The sequence below is a fragment of the Acomys russatus genome, chromosome 4, assembly GCF_903995435.1.
Source record: "Acomys russatus chromosome 4, mAcoRus1.1, whole genome shotgun sequence".
Taxonomy (NCBI): domain Eukaryota; kingdom Metazoa; phylum Chordata; class Mammalia; order Rodentia; family Muridae; genus Acomys; species Acomys russatus.
Genome location: NC_067140.1, coordinates 47,618,823 through 47,628,830, shown reverse-complemented (window position 1 = coordinate 47,628,830; position 10,008 = coordinate 47,618,823). Strand labels below are relative to the sequence as shown.

At 40.0% G+C, this 10,008-nt stretch overlaps 1 protein-coding gene across 1 annotated transcript in view; it reads left to right on the top strand.

Moving 5' to 3' along the window:
* Ano3 (anoctamin 3) overlaps positions 1-10,008 on the top strand; it is a 241,347-nt gene that overhangs the window by 190,947 nt on the left and 40,392 nt on the right. The window lies entirely within an intron of this gene.

Sequence of the window (10,008 nt, the reverse complement as noted above, 5' to 3'; positions counted from 1 at the left end):
AGGTTATTCTAACTCATAACCAAATCCTTCAGTATTTCTCTGCAGTGGCCCTTTGTGACCTTAAACCTGAATGTGAAAAATCCATAGGGGTGAGTAATGAGGAAATCACATGGGGCACAGTGAAATTTGGGTTTTAGAAAGTCACGCTTACACAAAGTCAATGGATGTTTATTGAGATTCATGAGACCTCTGGAGAGATTTACTTTTGAAATAACCTCCACAACTAAATTGGGCTTCTTGCTGATTTTCCAAACATTGGGGGGGGGGGTCACTGGGGCCTATGTGACAATGACCTCAGAGCCTTCTTGACAAGCAGTTTCCATCCTGTTCTATTTGCTTTTATTCTCAGTTTAGAAACACGAAATTTCTGGACTGCCTAGGTCATACTTAATTAAATACTTGAGTTAATAACAAATTGTCATGCTTCCTTCTGCCTCCTTCCATGTCTTATCAAAGGAGAAGGTGTGAATGTGAAATTTTCTTCATTTCAATATTTGGGGACTGGAATCAGACTCTCCTGATTAATATACCTGAGGTTTATACTTGGTTTCTGTTGTATAAAGTGTTAGATTTCCAACTGCTAATGGGGTAAATGAAACTTCACCTAAAAGGCACAAGCAAGTTGAATCTGCTCAGTTAATTGGCTTCAGGAAAGAATGAGGTAATTCTATAGTTTTAAATTTTCAGCAGCCTAGAGGCTGCCCCAGAGTTTGGTTAGAAATTCAACTCCTAAAAAGTACTCACTCAACAGACATTTAAGCTGTGCCTGCAGTGGCATGAAGAAAACCAAGTTAAACTCACTCAAATACTGGTTGCTGAGCAGGGACTAAATAAACGTCAATTGGTTGTCTTCAGAATATCAAGTCACTAGGAATAGAATTTACTGAGATGGGAGTGTTCTCTGTCTGAACTCAGGGAACTGAGTATGAGCTCACAGCTCTGGGTGTATAGTATCCCTAGACATCCTTCTAGGCGTATGTAGAACCTACTATTACCCATTTCTCACTTAACAGTAGTAATTATAGCTGATGACCAGAAGGAACATTGCAAAGCGCTTTTGCTGCAGCTCTCTCCTTTTGTTGCCCTGAGTGTCAAAGCTATCCTGACACTTTCCTGAAAATGTTATCTGAGAGCTCAGAACATTTATCTTCCTTGCCTTCCTACAACCATGACCATCTGAGTGCAAACACATGCAGCTCGTAACAATGCTTAAGGCTGTTCTAGATGCAGGCACCGTTCTACGTCCACACACATATGTGGTAATACATCCTTTCATGCCTACATAAGTGATCAGCTAAGGAAAGCTGTGAGGTTGTGATTGATTCCCCATTGATCTTTGGCATTTTAAATTCAACCAATACTCCACAGAAATAATGTCACTGTGACAAAATCTGTCCCATATCTAGGTAGATCCTCCCAGTATGTTTGTTGTAAGAAGTAAAATACAGTTGACAGTGAAACAAACCCACTTCATTCTACTATAAGCAATAGGGGGCCATTGATTATTATGCCAAATAAGAACAAAGTACTCATCAGTATCCTGGTAAGATGTAGTTATAATAAAATTTGTATTACATATTTAATGTTGGAAATGTTATATACTTATTCTGAGTATTAAATATGAGAGTATATTTTGTTCTTATTGAATATATGATAAATTCTATTCAGATTGTTTTAAAGTAAGATATGAATGACCATGAGAAAGTAAAAAATTCGATATCTTTATTGTTACTTTAAAGAAATAGGACAGCATAATTAATAAATATTTTCAATGTAAATTCATATTGATTTTCAAAGAAGAGTAGAATGGAAATAGATTTAAAGATAAACAATTAAATTTGCAACATAAACTAAGGGCTTATCAAATTTATATTATTTTGAGGATACAAGGTATGAAGGATTATTATAAAAAATGATCCTCAATTATGCTTCTAGGTGTTCTGATATTAAAAACAATTTATTGGGCATTTTTCTCTCTGGTATAAGGCCTGACACAAGTTCCCCACTGTGTCTATTTATCTCTCCTACAATTTCTTTAAACAAAAATTAGAAGATGATTGTAGGCTGCTGCTCCATAAGCACTTAAAAAAATAGTCTGCTTCTCAGTTTTGCCTCTGTTAACAAGGTCCTACCTGGCATATGTTATCAGAATACTTTTCCAATACGTACAACCCACCATGTGCTCATTCAGTATAAAACTTCTCAGGCTCACTCTGGCAGGCTTCTCAGTTCTCATAGTCAGGGAGGCAGCTGCATGTGTGGTAAGGCAAGTTTGGCCACTGAGTCATCATTGCTTTATCGAGGCCTGATTTTGCAGCTTACTCATTTCATAATTGGCTAGTCACATTTCTAAGGCTGTTCTCTCACTTGTAAAACAGGGAGAGTCCTAATTGTCTGTGGTGAGTCAAGGACTTTAAAGTAGGAAAAGATCAACTAGGCCAGGTAATGATAAATATGATTTTTATTTTTGGAGATAGTAGAACTTGAAGCTTAGCATAATCAATAATAGAAGTTAAAATAAAACCAATGGAGGGTTCAAACACTTGGATTGAGTGATTTTGAATATGTGTATATTTCTTGGAAACAGAATTGGTCAATAATATTCATTGAATAAAAAATGAGTGATCTCTTGATTTGTAATAGACTCCTTTTTCCTATAGGGAATCTTCCCCTGATTATATCTTTTTGAAAACTAGAGCATATCTTACCAACTTCCTTACATTTTTCCCTATGGCATTTATTGACCTACATAATACTTAATATCTTATTTTGTGTGGTTTTTAAAATATGTTAATACTAGAAGATGAACTAAGGGAAGCAGGCATTTGGTCTGTTTCAATCAATGCTTTCATTAGGGTCATTGTGAAAGGGCTGTCCTAGAGAAAATGCTCAAGAAAGTATCAATCAATGAAAAATTGAGTGGCTAGACACCCGAGTAACATTTAACATCAGAGATAACTAAAACCAAGTAGATACATAAAACATCTTCAAATTCACTTCATCCTACCTAGAATATTTTTGTTGTTGTTGACTTATTCAGGATCTGAAACCTGAAACTTCACTTGTTGCTTACTTTCTTTCTTTGCCTGGATGTAGTGGCACATGTGTGTAGTTCCTATTACTTCTAGGCTGAGGCAAAAACAGGTTGAAGGTAACCCTCAGCTATTACAAGTTCAAGATGAGCCTGGACAGCATGAGACCACTCTCAAACAAAGGAAGACATTCCTTGAACATATTTGTATTTGCAAATAGATCCTTGTGCTGTTTCCTCTAGTAGTTAACTAGGAAGGAGTGATCAGTCACAGAAATTGACATTAGTAAGGGATGTATCCGTATGCTGTTCTGAGGTTGCAGAAGATGTGGGCCCAAATGTAAAACTAAGATGATAGGTATAACTGGGAGACGTACTTCCTTCTGATTGCTTCATAATTCATATGAGGGTGAACAGCAACAGCAATGTTTTACCACAATGACAGGAATATAGTGATGGATGTTAAAAGGGAAAAGATAAAGCATGACAGCATGGCAGCCAGTGGTGACCACTCACAGTTAATGGCCATTAGCTTAAGTCTCTCAGTATAAAGTTATATTTTTCTCTGGCACTGTTAATATGCGTAAGTACAGATAGATGTTTTAAAAAAGGAATAGGAGGAGAAAGAAAAAGAACAATAAGAAAGAGGGGAAAAGAAGGCAAGAGAAATAGAAAATATGGCAAATGGGAAGAAGGGGCGGTAGGCCTGTGATAGGAACAATAATTAAAATTCCGAATCAAGAAATTGTTGAGGGCTAGAGAATTGCGTCAGTGCATAAGTGATTTATGCTCTTCCACAGGACCTGAGCTCACACCCCAACTTCATCAAACCCCTCACATCTGCCTCTAACTCCATCTCCATGACATTCTTTTTGCCTCTACAAATACCTACAAACACATAGCATGCAACACACACGCGCGCGCGCACACACACACACACACTCATATAAGTAATTGAATAATTAAATAAGGTGGAATATATTTTGTAAAAGAAATTCTTGCAATATAAAGAATTGAGGTCGGTGAATAAAATAATTTAAGATTGTGGTGAGTTTGCTATCCCTGATTAAAGGTATGTCCTGAGAGGACATTCTGAGAAAGAGTAAGGCAAAGCAGCTTGGATAATTCAGATCAAAGAAATGAGAAGCCAGGGTACTAGAAGAAATACCTTTGTGTATTATAAAAGCTATTTTGGGAGACCAGCTACTTATAAGACAGTATAATAAGTTATATAAAAGTTAAAAAGCCTCCATAAATGTGGAGTGAGTAACTCTAGGAAATATAAAACTACAATACTGGTAGGAAGGAAATATGAATTGATGATGAATATTTGAACTGGTGAATGTTTATAGATAAAATAGTCCTGGGTCAGAATGAAGAGGAAAATAATCAACAGCTCATTGCCATTTATTGTTGATGTTAGAGACAGTCCTCACTTGAGTGACTTACATGGCAAGTGGGAATCCAGGGATGTAGCAAATGATAATTAGAGCCAGAATGTAAGGAAGCAGAAACTACTTAGGGATTGATTGATTGTATAAAAGGAGGCACAGTGGAAATGCCCCAGGAGTTGAGAAGATTGCTTTCCTAAAGAGCGCTTTTCACTACCCTGGAGGAATGGACACTGAAGAATTGAGAGGTGTTTTGGAAATTTAAGGTTCCTTAAAATAATTCCCAGGTGTGAGGTTAAAGGTACAATGATATTTGCCCTAACACGCTACTTATGAATGGTGACAGGAAGTTATAGAACTGGAGCATAATGATAATGTGGATAGCTCTGGTCATTCTGTGGACACCCATGAGTTTAAGAATTAAAAAATGGAACCTTCCTAGCACTCAAGGTGATGGAAACATTGGAATGAGCGAATGGCAAGATGAAGTTGTAGTGTATACAAGCAGGTGTATTGGAAGCAGCTCTCAGAGCCACGCAGGCAGGAAGGGAGAGAGAGAAAAAGGTGTGCACATAGAGAGAAGTGAGAGAGAGAGTGGAAACTCAGAAAGAAGGAAGAGGGAGCTAGTGAAGAGGGGGCAGGGAACTAAAATGCCTGGATAATGTAGTGAGGGAGAAGGAAAACTCAGGGCAGGGGGCGAGGCATGCCAACCATGCCCTGCAGCAGGTAAGGACTGAGAGATGTCTAAAGCCAAGCACAAGGGTCTCTGGACTTTGCAAGGGCAGCTTTGTGCGTTGCAAAAAAAAAAAATTGCATTGATCCCTTCAGTAAGCACACATTTCTTGTGCACAGATACCACAGCTGATTCCCTCCTTTGTGATGAAGTATACAATCACCCAAACTTTCTTCCTGTAATACCCTAATTTCATTTTCAAACCTAATCTCTGCTGGTAGTCCTTGCCTAATTGATCAGTCACTTTATATGCACCTGTTTTGCTGTATTAAGCGACGTTTTGGCCAGGCATAAACTTAACAAAGCAGCAAAGCTGACAGATTGATAGTACCAGAATTTTCTGTAGCACTGTTAGGAACAGACCCTCATGATTTATTGAAGCTTTCCACTAACCCTAAGGCAGAGAATGAAAAACTCTTAGACAAACTCACTTATTTTTACTGGGAAAACGTGTCATAGCCAAATTCGCTCTGGATCATCACACAAGAGTTTTTGCCAAGGGTTCTCACCACTGAGAAGTAACCTCCAATGGTAACAGGGTGCAGGAAGTTACACCACCAATCTACACCCTAAGGTAGGATCTCGGGATGCTTTTTGGCTTAAATACTAGCATAGGTGGAAAAGGATACTTTCTCATGACCCGAAAAGGATTTTGAAATCAAATTAACGGGCACCGTGTAAAACTGCTGAGTGGCCTTTTCATCTATTGGAAAGACCATAACAACTTAAAAACTTTGTAACGTACATTGAAAGCACATGGTTTTTAATTCAGCTCATTTGCTAGAGGTTCTTAGCTACACAGAAAGGATATTTCTGTGCTGAACCAGGAAAGAATCCTGAAAGAGTGAAATATAGAGATATCATGACTAGAACGCATTCCTTTTAAACTGGGAATTAAACCCAGAAACAGGATCTCAGGCAGGTGTCAGAGCAACTTGAGTTGTTGGAGTCCTGTGCTTTTTAAAGACTGTTGTAAATTCCATAGTTCACAGCTCACTACATTTCACTATCTGGGCTGAACACCATGGAAGATATGCAGGACACCTGGCCTGGCTCCTGAGAGACTGAGGATAGGAATGCCAGCAACATTCCTCAGGCTCCTTTGCTACAGGTGCAGTTTGATATAATTGGTCAACATATAAAAGTGCCTTGTAGCACACATCTATGCCTTCCTAAGCACAAATTAATCATGCCCTGACTAATTGTCTGCTTTCAGAAAGACTCTGGGCCATTCTTCCATTCAGTGTTTAAAGTCAAAATTATGGAATATGTCTACATGACATAGGTTTCAGCCACGGCAAACTTATGAAAAAAAAATTAACAGATCAACCATTGTTTGAAAAATTGGATGTCATCTTACATTTTAGATCTCAAGCAAACAATATGAAAAATAGGTATGAGTTAGACACCAAAGTCTTTGGCTACAAATTCTCTTATGTGATACAGCTAGCAGTTTAAAAATTAAAATTATTGTACCCTTCAAGTCCAGTAAATGTAATGAGACCATTGACAAGGTGCTTATCAGTTAATTAGCCAGAAAGGGTTGTGAGGTATATTTATTATTCTCATTTTAATTTTGAAAATGGAAATTCACTATTTATTAATTTATCCAAGGTCATACATTTAGAAAAAATAAAGGCATCTTTTTTTTTAATATATCTTTTTTTTTATTAATTTATTCTTGTTACATCTCAATGTTTATCCCATCCCTTGTATCCTCCCATTCCTCCCCCCCCCCCCATTTTCCCATTATTCCCCTCCCCTATGACTGTTCCTGAGGGGGATTACGTCCCCCTGTATATTCTCATAGGGTATCAAGTCTCTTCTTGGCTACTTGCTGTCCTTCCTCTGAGTGCCACCAGGTCTCCCCCTCCAGGGGACATGGTCAAATGTGAGGCACCAGAGTATGTGAGAAAGTTGTATCACACTCTCCACTCAACTGTGGAGAATATTCTGACCATTGGCTAGATCTGGGAAGGGGTTTAAAGTTTACCTCCTGTATTGTCCTTGGCTGGTGCCAATAAAGGCATCTTTTGTTTGTTTGTTTGTTTGTTTGTTTATTCTCATTACATCCAGTTCTTAGCCCCTCCCTCCCTCTTCTTTCTATCCTTCTCCCCAATTCCTCAGAAAAGGGGAAGCCCCTCACCAATCTGCCAGAGCACAAGTCCCATCAGAACTGAGCATACCCTCTTCCCCCTGTGGCCTGGCAAGCCAGCCTTGCCAAATGGAAGTGTTTGAAAAACAGGCAACAGAGTCCATGTCAGAGACAGGGCCCCCTCCTCTTACTAGGGGACCCACCTGAATCCTCAGCTGCCCATCAGCTACATGTATATAAAGGACATAGGTCCAGTCCATGCAAGGTCCTTGTTGGTGCTGCAGTCTGCATAAGCCCTCCTGGTCTTTTTGTGGAGCTCCTGTGCCATCCAGGTCCTTCTATCCTTACCTCAACACTCGCTAAGCTCTGTCCAAAGTTTGGCTGAGTCTCTGTTTTGATACGTTGCTGGGTACATCCTCTCAGGACAGCTGTGCTAGGCTCCTGTTTGCAATCATAGTGTCAAGGGTTGGCTCTCTCCCATGCTGTGGGTGTCAGGTTGGGCCAGGTGTAGGTTTGCCACTCCCTCAATCTCCTCTCTATCTCCATCCCAACATTTCCTGTAGGAAGGACAAACATTGGTTCAAAGGTTTTTATGGGTGGTTTGGTATTCCCCTCCCTTCACTGGAATTCCTACCTGGCTACAGGAGGTGATAACTTTAGGCTCCGTATCCCTGCTACTAGGAATCTCAGCCAGGGTCATCCTATAGACTCCTGGGGGCCTACTCTTTCCCAGAGATGCTAACCCACTGATTTCAGTTCTTTCTCTTGGTTGGTCTTCCCCTCCCTTCCTCCCTTTCACGCCCCTTCCCAACACCTGACCTCTCAATAGGAAAGGATGCATTTAGTCCTCCTGTGACTTGAGGGGCAAGGGTGAGTTGGTACCCCTTTCTCCAAACTTGGACTTCTTCGTCTAACTTTGTTGAACTTTAGACATACTTCCAATCTCTGCTCTATTTTTATTGCTGCACATCTTTGGGCAGAAGTTTTTGTGGTTCTGGTGTTCCCCTCCCTCCACTAGGTGAATATCACTGTGCCCAGCCACAGTTCTCAGGTTCTCAAGTAGCATGATGTTGATTTGATTAAGTATAACTGCTTACTTCTCCACAAATTTTACATAGAGAGTGTGGTGGGGTGAGGTCGGGAGTGACAGTTAATGATTTCAGAAACTTGTGAACATTTCCAGAACGTAGAAAGACTGACTAGCGTCTTCTCTCTTGCTTAACCTTATAGAAGGAAAAAGGATGAGAGTGTGTGGGAGAGGCATGTGAGTGCAAAGTGAGAGAGAGCGAGCTTGAAAAACTGACCAGCAAGTCTAGACTTGTTCCAGGTAGGAGGTCAGCAGCACTGAAATCAGGCCTTCAAGTCTTACCCTTCACACACATTCCTTTACATGCACAGAGATTTTAGAGCAGAAGCCATGTCTGGGCCACTATTGCATTCCTATAAATTAGCTTAAAAAAAAAAAAAAAAAAAAAAAAAAGACAGGAATGTACCTGAGGCTGGAAATTTAAATTGTTCCATATTCATGGCTCTTTTACTCTAAGCAGAGAACCTGCTCTACAAGTTCTTGAATCTTCCCTGTGTGTGGTGGTGGTGCAATACCGCATGGGGGAAAGCACACTATGATTGAGGATGTTACCGAAAATAAATCCTTGGAAAATGATGGCCTTGGCTGAGATCCAAACTGGCTGTCTGCAACCTGGCAGTGTGCTGCTCTGAGTCACCCCCTTTCAGATACACTTTCTTTTTCGAAGGCTCTGTCATCTACTTTGATGAACACAATACCTAGAAGTACATTTTGTTCTCCAGGTGCAAACATAGTTAGCATTATTTGTACTTGGACTTTGACCTTTTTCTCTACCCTTTCAAAAAACCCCTGTCTCCTTAGAAATGTAATGAAGTGGTTTACAGAATGTTTTAAATAATGATTGTTTTTCCAAATAAGATAGAACTTGATACCTGATACCATGAAGCAGGTAAGGAAACAGGGTGTCTCTGGTCAATGACTGATTTTATGCCCCCATCCCAGTAAAATTCCATGGTGCATAATGTGAAAGCCTGGAATAATGGAAACAGCACACTGCGACAAGTACAGTCAAATCCCTAGATGCTATCCAATAACTAAAATCAATTTAACAAACCTTTATAGACAATTTAGTGTAAAAAACAGTAAATGTCCTCGCCAGGTCAGGGGCCAAAGAGACAGCTTACTGGTAAGAGTGTGTGCTGCGAACAGGTTAGGACCTGATTCAGATCGAGGCAGTTATATAAAAAGCTGAGCTTGGTCACACATGTACCTGCAACCTTAGTGCTATGTGTTGGTGTTGGGGATGGGGTGGGGTGGCTATAGAGACAGGAGGATTGCTGCATTTGCTGCCTGACAGCCTAGGTCCAAATTCACAGGCACATTTTCTGAAAGAAATAAAGCAGAGGTCAGAGAGTGACCCAATAAATATCCTCTGCGTGTGCACATACAGGGGACACACACACATACACACACATACACACACACACATGCAAAGGGATATGACCTGGGGAAAAAAAATCAAATGAAAGGAGAATGGAAAAACTATGCTAAATATTGTGGATGCTTTTGCAGGTTCATTGACCTTACAAATAAGGCAAGGGATGTGACAATCAGTATGGGCCCACCTTCTTTCTGTTCTGTGCTTTCTGTGGAAATAAGTGACTTGAAGCAAGCCAATCAGCACTTAACCCCCTTTACGAGACCCTCTGATTCTGTTCCCTGCCTGTTCAC